This window comes from Macaca fascicularis, chromosome X, assembly GCF_037993035.2.
Source record: "Macaca fascicularis isolate 582-1 chromosome X, T2T-MFA8v1.1".
Classification (NCBI taxonomy): domain Eukaryota; kingdom Metazoa; phylum Chordata; class Mammalia; order Primates; family Cercopithecidae; genus Macaca; species Macaca fascicularis.
The window spans coordinates 77,077,671-77,091,042 of NC_088395.1; the positions used below are offsets into that span (position 1 = coordinate 77,077,671).

The following is a 13,372-nucleotide window of genomic DNA, read 5'->3' on the forward strand; positions in this document are numbered from 1 at the left end:
AGTCAGCCAAGACAGAAACTGGGGCATTGTTCTATACTCCCTTTTTTTTTTTAAACTCTGACTCCTTTCCCCAATCTCATCAGTCACTGAGACCTGTCAGTCCTAACTTTTCCTCTTTCACCTCACTCTCTTTTCTCTATCCCTACTACCACTATCTTATGTCAGGCCCTCATCATTTTTTTGATTATAACAAGAACTGGTCTCCCTGTCTTCAGTTAGGTATGCTTTCAAGTCATCAACCAATCAGCAGCCAGAGTATTCTTCCTAAACTGTGTCTCCCTGCTAAGAGCTCTTCCAGAGCTCATCAGTTTGCACCATGCTGCTTCCTTACGGCCTTTTTGCTGTAGCCTGCCCTCCCTGGCTAGCTTTTCCTCTCCCCACTCTTTACTTGCAATCTGCTTAGCCATACTAAGTGTGCCTCATGCTCTCTCATCTATGTGTCTTTGTGCATTCTGTTCCCTCTGCAGAAGTGCCTTCCCTCTATCTTCATGTGGCTTATTCAATTTTGCACTCAGTCCCAATTTCATCCCCTTAAAGAAACTTTGTTTGACCACCTCAATTCCCCCAGTGCGGAGTAGGTACCCCTTATCTAGTGCTTACCTCTCTTCTACACTAACACTGCCCCAACCATGTATTACAGTCATCTCCTTAACTACCTGACTTCCCCAGTAGACAGCAAGCCAATCAAAGGCAAGAACTGAGTCATATTCATCTTTGAATCCCTAGGCCCCGGCATAGCGCCTGACATGCCATAGGTCCTCACTGAATGCCTGAGTTCTTTCTCCCTTTTGGTCTGCCTGGAAACTCCTACTAATATTTCAATTCACAATTCAGATGTTACCCACCTATGAAACCTCTGCTCTCGGTCAAGATCTTTCCATAAATTCATGCTCACATAGTGGGTTTTTTCTAACATTTGTTGATAAAAATTTTCAAAGTTACTTCAAGTTGATTTTACAATACCCCTATACCTATAGTAAAATTAACATTTTACTGTATTTGCTTTATCACATATCTGTCCATCTATCCATTTGTCAATCTATATTCATTTTAAAAACACATTTTAAAGTAAATTACACAAATTAATATACTTCCTCCTAACTACTTCAGCTTGCTTATTATTAACTGGCATTTAATATTTATTTATTTATTTTTTGAGACCGAGTCTTGCTCTGTTTCCCAGGCTAGAGTGCAGTGGCTCAGTCTTGGCTCACTGCAACCTCGGCCTACCAGGTTCAGGCGATTCTTCTGCCTCAGCCTCTCAAGTAGCTGGGACTTCAGATCTGCACCACCATATCTGGCTAATTTTTGTATTTTTAGTAGATACAGGGTCTCACCATGTTGAGCAGGCTGGTTTTGAACTCCTGACCTCAGGTGATCCGCCTCGGCTTCCCAGAGTCCTGGGATTACAGGCATGAGCCACCATGCCCGACCAATATTTATATTCTTAATATAAGATGTACAATGAAAAGCACAAATTTTAAGTGTATATTAGCTGGGTTTTGACAAATGCATTTACCCAAAAGCCTATAACCCAAAGCCTCATCAAGATAAAGTTACCTCTTTCTCATAGTGTTTCTTTTCATGTAATTATTTAATTATCTGTTTCTCCCATTAGACTTTGAGTTCCTTAAAAGCAGAGACCATTTCTTATTTTCCTGCTATGTGTGCCCCGCACTGTGCCTTACACACAGTAGGTATTCTATAACTGTTGTCTGGCTAGGAGAATAAATATGTACTTTATTCCTGGAATATTAGTATGTGACTTTATGCATTCTCTTTTCTCACCTTTCACATCCAGAAGTTAGCTTAGCCATGTCATGTTTATGCCTTAAGTGCTTCTGACTTCTATATCCTTCATTCCTTTTCCACTGCTGCAGTTCTCAGAGTTCTGTCATCTGAACCATTAAAATAACCTTCTAAATGTTTTCTTTCTTTTTTTCAAGGTTTTAAGCTTTTTATTTGCATATTTTAAAAATTGTGCATTCTAGTAAATAAAATCATTTGAAAAAAGAAAAGAATGGTAAAGAGTTTTTTAAATACCAGTTTTTTACTCCCAAGTCCACCTTCCAAATGACCAACAAAGTAATACTTAATATTTATTTTTCTTGAGACAGGGTCTCACTCTGTCGCCTAGGCTGGAGTGCAGTGGTGTGATCACGGCTCACTGCAGCCTCAACCTCCTGGGCTGAAGCCATCCTTGCACCTCAACCTCCTGAGTAACTGGGATTGTGAGTCTATGCCACTGTCCCCAGCAAATTTTTGTATTTTCTGTAGAGACAGGGTTTTGCAGTGTTGCCCTGGCTGGTTGTGAACTCCTGGACAAAGTAATACTTATAAAATCCGAAGTTGGTCATGTTTCCATCCTCTTTAAAACCTTTTGTTTGTTTCCCATTGTCTACAACAGATTTTAATCTGCCTTCTTTTAAAAGCATAGGAGCTTTTTTAAAAATAAAACCTTATAACAAATTCTAACATTTGAAATAGATTAAAAAGCATTTTAGATTCATGTAAATGTATAAGTTCAAATGTATAACATTAAGTCAATGTTAAAGCCATAAGAATATTATAGCTATTTTTGTGATCACAATTTCTTTGTTTTTTTCTTAAGACAGAGTCTCACTCTGTCACCCAAGCTGGAGTGCAGGAGTGCAGTGGCACAATCTTGGCTCACTGCAGCCTTGACCTCCCAGGCTCAAGTGATTCTCCCGCCTCAGCTTCCTGAGTAGCTGGGACTACAGGTGCACACTACCACGCCCAGCTAATTTTTGTATTTTAGGTAGTGGTAGGATTTCGCCGCATTGCCCACGCTGGTCTAGAACTCCTGGGCTCAAGCAATCCACCCGCTTCGGCTCCCCAAAGTGCTGGGATTACAGGCATAAGCCACCGTGCCTGGCCATTATTTTTTTTAATTTTTTTATTTCAATAGTTTCAGGGTAGAGGTGGTTTTTGGTTACATAGATAAGTGGTTTTTGGTTACATAGATAAGTTCTTTAGTGGTGATTTCTGAGATTGTAGTGTGCCCATCACCTGAGGAGTGTATACTATACCCAATATGTAGTCTTTTATCCCTCACCCCCATCAAACCTCCCCCTGGCCTGAGTCCCCAAAGTCCACTATGTCATTCTTATGGCTCTGTGTCTTTGTAGCTTAGCTCCCACTTATAAGTGAAAACATACAATACTTGGTTTTCCATTCCTGGGTTACTTCATTTACAATAAAGGCCTCCAGCTCCATCCAAGTTGCTGCAAAAGACATTATTTCATTCCTTTTTATGCCGGAGTAGTATTCAATGTGTATATTTACCACATTTTCTTTATCCACCGGTTAGTCACTGGGCACTTAGGTTGGTTCCATATTTTTGCAATTGCTAATTGTACTGCTATAAACAATACATGTGCGTGTCTTTTTCATATAATGACTTCTTTTCCTTTAGGTAGATACCCAGTAGTGGGATTGCTGGATTGAATGGTAGTTCTACTTTTAGTTCTTTAAGTAATCTCCATACTGTTTTCCATAGTGGTTGTACTAATATACATTCCCACCAGCAGTGTAAAAGTGTTGTTCCCTTTCCACCACATCCACAACAACATCTATTGTTTTTTGACTTTTACTAATTATGTGGCCATTCTTGCAGGAGTAACGTGGTATTTCATTGTGGTTTTAGTTTTCATTTCCCTGATGATTAGTGATGTTGAGCAGTTTTTCATGCATTTGTTGGCTGTTTGTATATCTTCTTTTGAGAAGTGTCTGTTCATGTCCTTTGCTCACTTTTTTGATGGGAGTATTTGTTTTTTTCTTGCTGATTTGTTTGAGTTCCTTGTAGATTCTGGATATTAGTCCTTTGTCAGCTGTATAGTTTGTGAAGATTTTCTCCCACTCTATGGGTTGTAACAATCACTTTTCAAAAGAAGACATACACATGACCAACAAGCATATCAAAAAATCCTCAACATCAGTAATCATTAGAGAAATGCAGATCAAAACCACAGTGAGATGCTATCTCACACCAGTCAGAACGGCTATTACTAAAAAGTCAAAAAATAACAGATGCTGGCAAGGTTGTGGAGAAAAGGGAATACTTATCCACTGCTAGTTAGAATGTAAATTAGTTCAGCCATTGTGGAAAGCAGTGTGGTGATTTCTCAAAGAACTTAAAACAGAACTACCATTCAACTCAGCAACCCCATTATTGAATATATACTCTATGTCCTCACCCAAATCTCATCTCAAATTGTAATCTCCATGTGTTAAGGGAGGAACCTGGAGGACAGTGATTGGATTATGGGGGGCAGTTTCCCCATGCTGTTCTCTTGATAGTGAGTGAGTCTCAGGAGATCTGATGGTTTTAAAAGTGGCAGTTTTTCCTGTGCTTGCACTTCACCTCTCTCTCCTGCCACTTGATGAAGAAGGTGCCTACCTCCCCTTCTGCGATTATTGTAAGTTTCCTGAGGCTTTCCCAGCCATGCAGTACTGTGAGTCAATTAAAACTCTTTCCTTCATAAATTACCCAGTCTTGGGTATGTCTTTATAGCAGTGTGAAAATGGAGTAATACAATATCCAAAGGAAAATAAATCATTCTACCATGAAGACACATGCACATGTGTGTTCACTGAAGCACTTCTCGCAGTAGCAAAGACATGGAATCAACCTAAATACCCATCAACAATAGACCAGATAAAGAAAATGTGGTACATATACACCATGGAAGACTATGCAGCTATAAAATAAAACAAGATCATGTCCTTTGCAGCAACATGGATGGAACTAGAGGCCATTATCTTAAGTGAATTAACGCAGGAACAGAAAACCAATTACGCATGTTCTCACTTATAAGTGAGAACGTTAAGAACACATGGACACAAAGAGGGGAACAGCAAACACCATGTCCTACTTGAGGGTGAAGCATGAGAGGAGGGAGAGGATCAAAAATCTACCTATTGGGTACTATGCTTATAACCTGGGTGACAAAATAATCTATATACCAAGCCCCTGTAACATGCACATGTACCCCTGAACTGAAAACAAAAGTTAATGAATAAATAAATAAAAATGGTTAAAATGGTAAATTTTATGTCATGTATATTCTACCACAATAAAAAATAATATTTAAAACAAAATCCAAATTGTTATTTGTAGAAACTCAAGTATCTCTAGGGCTCCCTGAATTATCCCTAAGGTTCTGAGTAGTACGATTTGAAAACCACAGTCCTATAGGATAAATACGAATACTTGGCCATGACATATAAGGCCCTTTATGATCTGTTCCCTGGCCTCATTGTTTATCTCTCTCCATCTCATAACTTGCATTGTACTCATATTGAACTACTTGTAATTCCTAAATGTATTGTGTTCTCACACAAACATGTGCCTTGCCATATGCCGCTTCCTCTGCCTAGAATGCCCTTAACTCTCTTCTTTCCTACTCTTCCCTCCTCCATTATCATTGTCCTAGTCATCTTTCACATTTCAGCTCTAACTTTAATTCTCTGAAGCTGCCTTTTACCTTCCCAGGTAAAGCTTACCACTCTCTCCTAAGAGAACCCATCTTAACCACATGTATCTCTTCCTCTAACATTGTATTTGCAATTATTTGTTTGTATGTCTCTCTTTCCCTTTAGACTATGAACTCCTTGAGAGTAGGGATTTTGACTTATTCATCTTTGTGTCTCTAATATGTAGCACAATGAATAAAGGATTTGGACGTGTGGGGTGAGAAAAGAGGAAGTGTCCAAGATGACTCAGATTTGCTGTTGGTTTGGTGACAGGTTAGATGGTGAGATAATTGAAAGGAACAGTGCTGGAATTGGAATAGGTTTGCATGGAAAGATAAATTCTGTTTTTTTCAATGTTTTTGTGCCATGCCACGTGGGCATAGTCCACTAGAGGGATTCAGTAGGTAGTCATAATACAGATTTGGACGTCAGGAAAGAGTCTGGTTTGAACATATATATTTAGGGAGTCATTAGTATATAGGTATTTATTGGCACTCTAGGCATGGATGAGATCCCACAAAGAGAGTATATATAATAACAAAAGAGCTTAAGACAGTTCCCAGAGAGTATCAACATTTAATGGGCAAATATAGAAAGCATATCCCATAAAGTAGACTGGGAGATTGAGAATGGAGGACACAGGAGTTGCATGGCTCTGGAAAGGAGACTTGAGAGTCCAGGAGTTCTGTATATCATATAGATTTTCTACCACCCCCATCTTTTTAACCCTAAGGTTCTCCTGTTTCTGCAGAACCTGTTGCCAAGTGAACAAAGTAGGTTCCTTCCCTAGAGCACAGAGATTAAGACTCCATGGACTTTGGAACCATACTGCCTACATTTGCATTCTGACTGCCACTTAGTAGCTGGGTGACTTTGGTCTAGTTACCTAACTTATTTGTGCCTCAACTTTCATATCTGTCAAAACAGGGATAATTATAATATCTCCTTTATAGGACTTGTGAAAATTGAATTAGTTAATATGTATACAGTACCTTGAACAGTACTATAAACATTGTATAAACTTAGCTGTTTTTATCGCTATCATTATCATTATTTTCCCTCTGCAAACACTTTAAGTTAAGGCTTATTCCATCTTGCTAAGTCAGTTATTGCTTCTTAATCTGTACTCTAAAAATATGTTGCAACCTTGTGCCTACTATATTTCCTCTTCTGTGCTCTGTGATCTAGTGGGTTAGTACGTTTTTTATTCTTTTTAGTGGTGTCTTAGGAGGAACAGGAGAGATACGCTGGTGTTCAGTTTCCTATGTTTGAGTAGAATTTCCCATAATGCTGTATATGTTCTTTTTATATAGGAAGTTATTTGAAAGCCCGTTCCTGTGTAGCTACATTGATATTTTATTAGAATAATTTATGACTAATTATAATTTTATTTTTTGAAAGCCTTCTTTTTTTTTTTGTTATTTTCCCCTTTAGACATTCTGTTCCTGGGATCCTAACTATCTTTTTTCCTGAATTTTGAAGATTATTTTCTTAAAGTCTGGGACACTGATGTCTGACTGTGCTCCTTGGTATCCTTCAATCAGATTCCCATCTTTTTACTTCTATAATCAATTCTTCCTTGTGTGTCAACTTGAAGGCCAAAACAGCCATTTTATTCTTCACTCGTAGTATCTTTTGGGTAAATAAACAGTCAGCAGAGTAGATAAGGGATTTATCAAGTACTCTGCTTTCAGCCTCATGTGACTTAGTAAGTATTCAGATTATCCAAGTTTTTCTACTATGTTAATAATAACTTAAATATAGATAACCCTTTACAAATCACATTTGAGTTTTATCCCAGTCCCATTAGGTAAGATCGGTATTATCCCTGTTTTATGGATAAAAGAAAGTTTCAGTGGCTAGTTCAGTATTCTACACATTGGTAAGTGGCAGAGGCAGAATTTTAACTAAGATTCTCTCTCCTAATCAAGTGCCTTTCCTGCTGTATCCCCTATCACTGATTGCCTTTATACGTTTTGTGATCCATTTCAGTAACAATCATTCCCTTTCTCTTTGACCAGGCAGACCATCTATCATAGCATACTTCTGTTTTTCACCCTCATTTATTCAGCCATACTACCTGCTTTAGGCCCATACATATTTTCTTCACACATAGAACAGGGTTTCCCAGCTGTGGCACCATTAATATTTTGGATCAAATAATTGTTTACGGGGAAGGAGGCTGTCCTGTGCATTGTAGGATGTTTTACAACATCTTTGGCCTTTACCCACTGGACGCCAGTAGCACACATACCCCACTCCTAAGTTGTGACAACCAGAATGTCTCCAGATATTGCCAGATGTCCTCTGTGAAGCAGAATTGCCTCCAGTTGAGAACCACTGCATATAGATCTACTTCATTTCTCTCCTGCCTCAGTTTTCTTTTTTCTTACAAATATGCTTTTCTATTCCAGCTGTAAAACTATTGTAATGTGCCTCCATGATAGCTGTGAAGTTATATTTCTCTTTTAAAGTTAAAATCTCTCCTTTATTATTTATTTGTTGCCATAGTGAACAAACACCCAAAGGTATTAAGTAGCATTTTTGACTCTCCTTACTTGATCTGTTCTCATTCTTCCGGAGAAAACTTCATTTTTCTTCATAGCTGTCCTTAATCAGAACTTTTAAGTCTCTGCAAATATGTTCTTCCCCATCTTTGTGATATATACTCCATCTTTGTCAATAATTTATCATTTTAATGTCTTAACAACAGGAAATCAAATCCTGTTTTGTGGTGATTTATTTCTAGAGAAACATTCATGTCTCTTAGCTCTTTTCTATTCTTGAGCCCCAACTCTTATTTGAAGAAGAAGGGAAAAAAAACACCCACTTTATCCTTAAGTCTATGGTTCTTGCTTGGATCATTGCCATAGATTCTTCTCAGGGTTCATCCGGAATTTTGTTTTGTTCCTATGTGAAACTATAGATGGAAGTTTTGCTCAGCAGCTTTGAAAAACCTCAGCAGTCTCTCCTTTACATCTAGTTGGGATATGGGCCAATAAAATAACACAATGTTTTGTTTGGCTAAAAAGGGAAGGAAAAGACAAGAATGGACTAACATAGGATTTATTACAGGTATTAGCAGGCAGGTTTGATAAATCTCAGCAGGCTTTCCTTCACATCCTAGAGAGGATAAGCGGTACCCATTCTGGTTGGTAATAAGAGGAAAACAAAGGGATAATTGAGAAAATTATTTTCGTTTTAGATTAGAGAGATTTGAGCATGAGTATAGGCTAAAAAGAAGGAATTAGTGAAGGAAAAAAATAAGTGGAAGATCTAAGAGAGAGGGAGAAGATAAGGGATCAGGGTCCCAGAGGAAATGGAGGGAATAGAAACAGAGGCAGAAGGCAGGACCTTGAAAACAAAGGCAGCTATTTCCTCTGAAACAAGGGGCAGGATGAAGGAATAAGTAATAGCAAAAGAATGAATGTAAGGTAAGGAGAGGGGAGGTTGGGGAGCCCTTGTTGATAACTTTCTTCTCTATAAAGTATTTGGTGAAATCATCTACCATTAGAAAGTGAAGATAGGTTTATATTCTTAAAAATGATGAGTTTTGTATAATAGCTGCCATGGTGAATTAGATTCGTTAGATTAGAAAGTTAGTAAAGTAGGAATGAGGAAGAAAAGATGAACAATTGACCAAGGGTTCAGCTAAGGTTAGGTAGCATGTTTATAGTGGATCTCATCTGTTTGGTTATGCTGTTTCTTCAGTATTGCAGCCTACAAATAAACATAACACGCACACAGTTGGTTTAACCTGTGGTTGAGAATTGACATGGTGAGAATGGTAGAAGATCATATGTCCAGTGAGTTCTTAGGAAAATGTAATTGAAATTATCAACCATAGGGTTCAGAGCAAGAGTTGAAGGTCCAGAAGAGACTGATCTACTGACAGTATTAGAAAGTGTCAGTACATTGGTAGTCCAAAAAAAGGGTGAAGAACAGGATCCAAAGAAATGGAAGGATAGTAGGATGCAGTCAGGAATTTCGAGTTCGGAATCTCATAAATATAATTGTTTCATGTTATAAGGAATTCCAAAGGATAGCTATATAAAAGGTAGAGTAGAGCTAACAATAAGATACCATTTATCTTAGTCCATTTGTGCTGCTATAACAAAACACCTTAGACTGGGTAATTTAGAAACAATATAAATTTATTTCTCACAATTCTGGAGGCTGAGAAGTCCAGGGTCATGGTGCCAGTAGAATCAATGACTGGTGAGGACAGACATCCTGGCAGCCTCACATGGCAGATGGGGAAAAGGGATAAATGGTGTGTCCACACGTGGCAGAAGGGACAGAAGGGTAAAAGCAACTAGCTAATTCTCTCCAGTCCTCTTATCAGGCACCAATCCCATCCATGAAGGTAGACATTTCATGGCCTAATGATCTCCTAAAGGTCCTATATCCTAATACTATTACATTGGGGGATAAGTTTGAACATGAATTTTGGAGGAGACGCAAACATTCAAACCATGGCATGATTTATTTATCATTTAACTTTGCTTCATATATAGAATCTTAATTAATTCCCTACCACAACCCAATAAGGTTATCTCATTTTATGAAAGAACTTAACCCAAGATCATATAACTAGTCAGTGACAGAGCCAGGATTGTAACCTATTTGATACCAACTGCACTTAACTATTATACGATATAGCTTTTCCACAGTAAGGCTAATAATGGGAAGTTAGTTGCTTCAGCAGGACTTCAGAGGTTATTACAATGTTTAAGAAGCAAACCTCAGAATTAAACAAACTGGAAAATAATCTTTATCTTTTTTAAAGCTGCAGTAGGAAAGGTATTTCAGTATGGTATGATGAAAGGAGCATAGGACTTGACTGAAATCTTGAAATGGAATCTCAGGCCTACCACTTACTAGCTGTTTGACCTTAGGCAGGTCATTTTTTTTTTTTTAATTTATTTATTATTATTATACTTTAAGTTGTAGGGTACATGTGCATAACGTGCAGGTTTGTTACATATGTATACTTGTGCCATGTTGGTGTGCTGCACCCATCAACTCGTCATTTACATCAGGTATAACTCCCAATGCAATCCCTCCCCCCTCCCCCCTCCCCATGATAGGCCCCGGTGTGTGATGTTCCCCTTCCTGAGTCCAAGTGATCTCATTGTTCAGTTCCCACCTATGAGTGAGAACATGTGGTGTTTGGTTTTCTGTTCTTGTGATAGTTTGCTAAGAATGATGGTTTCCAGCTGCATCCATGTCCCTACAAAGGACACAAACTCATCCTTTTTGATGGCTGCATAGTATTCCATGGTGTATATGTGCCACATTTTCTTAATCCAATCTGTCACTGATGGACATTTGGGTTGATTCCAAGTCTTTGCTATTGTGAATAGTGCTGCAATAAACATACGTGTGCATGTGTCTTTATAGCAGCATAATTTATAATCCTTTGGGTATATACCCAGTAATGGGATGGCTGGGTCATATGGTACATCTAGTTCTAGATCCTTGAGGAATCGCCATACTGTTTTCCATAATGGTTGAACTAGTTTACAATCCCACCAACAGTGTAAAAGTGTTCCTATTTCTCCACATCCTCTCCAGCACCTGTTGTTTCCTGACTTTTTAATGACCACCATTCTAACTGGTGTGAGATGGTATCTCATTGTGGTTTTGATTTGCATTTCTCTGATGGCCAGTGATGATGAGCATTTTTTCATGTGTCTGTTGGCTGTATGACCTCTGAGCTTCTTTCTTTATCTGTAAAATGAGAATGATAATGAAAATAATGATAATGATATGTTAAAAAAAAAAAAAGAAACCCTGTTCATCCAATTTCACAGCATTAATTTAAAGATTATCATAATGGATATAAAAAGTAAATAACTATGCAGATGGTTGTCATGGTGATAGTTATTTATCTGTCCGCTTTGTTTCCATGGGAAAGGGCAAGAAGTGCCAGTGGACTCAATCGTACATATCCAACATTTGGACCTTTGTCCTTTACTTAAAGAGGCACTCCAAAAAGTGAACAACATTAAGAAGTTTTCTCAAGATTGATGACTCAATATTTTTTTAAGTCTAATGACATATTATATATTCAATATAGCAGTGATGGATACATTTTTTTTTTTATTATACTTTAAGTTCTAGGGTACATGTGCCCAACATGCAGGTTTGTTACATACATATACATGTACCATGTTGGTGTGCTGCACCCATTAACTCGTCATTTACATTAGGTATATCTCCTAATGCTATCCCTCCCACCTCCCCCCAGCCCACGACAGGCCCCGGTGTGTGATGTTCCCCTTCCTGTGTCCAAGTGTTCTCATTATTCAATTCCCACCTATGAGTGAGAACATGCGGTGTCTGGTTTTTTGTCCTTGCGATAGTTTGCTCAGAATGATGGTTTCCAGCTTCATCCATGTCCCTACAAAGGACATGAACTCATCCTTTTTTATGACTGCATAGTATTCCATGGTGTATATGTGCCACATTTTCTTAAACCAGTCAATCATTGATGGACATTTGGGTTGGTTCCAAGTCTTTGCTATTGTGAGTAGTGCCACAGTAAACATACGTGTGCGTGTGTCTTTGTATGCAGCATGATTTATAATCCTTTGGGAATATACCCAGTAATGGGATGGCTGGGTCAAATGGTATTTCTAGTTCTAGATCCTTGAGGAATCGCCACACTGTCTTCCACAATGGTTGAACTAGTTTACACTCCCACCAACAGTGTAAAAGTGTTCCTATTTCTCCACATCCTCTCCAGCACATGTTGTTTCCTGACGTTTTAATGATCGCCATTCTAACTGGTGTGAGATGGTATCTCATTGTGGTTTTGATTCTCTGATGGCCAGTTATGATGAGCATTTTTTCATGTGTCGGCTGCATAAATGTCTTCTTTTGAGAAGTGTCCGTTCATATCCTTCGCCCACTTTTTGATGGGGTTGTTTTTTTCTTGTGAATTTGTTTGAGTTCTTTGTAGATTCTGGATATTAGCCCTTTGTCAGATGAGTAGATTGCAAAAATTTTATCCCATTCTGTAGGTTGCGTGTTCACTCTGATGGTAGTTTCTTTTGCTGTGCAGAAGCTCTTTAGTTTAATTAGATCCCATTTGTCAATTTTGGCTTTTGTTGCCATTGCTTTTGGTGTTTTAGACATGAAGTCCTTGCCCATGCCTATGTCCTGAATGGTATTGCCTAGGTTTTCTTCTAGGGTTTTTATGGTTTTAGGTCTAACATTTAAGTCTCTAATCCATCTTGAATTAATTTTTGTATAAAGTGTAAGGAAGGGATCCAGTTTCAGCTTTCTACATATGGCTAGGCAGTTTTCCCAGCACCATTTATTAAATAGGGAATCCTTTCTCCATTTCTTGTTTTTGTCAGGTTTGTCAAAAATCAGATGGTTGTAGATGTGTGGTATTATTTCTGAGGGCTCTGTTCTGTCTGTTTTGGTACCAGTACCTTGCTGTTTTGGTTACTGTAGCCTTGTAGTATCGTTTGAAGTTAGGTAGCGTTGTGCCTCCAGCTTTGTTCTTTTGGCTTAGGATTGTCTTGGCAATGTGGGCTCTTTTTTGGTTCCATATGAACTTTAAAGTAGTTTTTTCCAATTCTGTGAAGAAAGTCATTGGTAGCTTGATGGGGATGGCATTGAATCTATAAATAACCTTGGGCAGTATGGCCATTTTCACGATATTGATTCCATGAGCATGGAATGTTCTTCCATTTGTTTTTGTCCTCTTTTATTTCGTTGAGCAGTGGCCCCTTGTAAGTTGGATGCCGAGGTATTTTATTCTCTTTGAAGCAATTGTGAATGGCAGTTCACTCATGATTTGGCTCTCTGTTTGTCTGTTATTGGTGTATAAGAATGCTTGTGATTTTTGCACATTGATTTT

General features: G+C 38.3%; 1 protein-coding gene across 2 annotated transcripts in view; it reads left to right on the forward strand.

The window, feature by feature from the left end:
* Positions 1-13,372, forward strand: part of KIF4A (kinesin family member 4A) — a 133,074-nt gene that overhangs the window by 33,758 nt on the left and 85,944 nt on the right. The window lies entirely within an intron of this gene.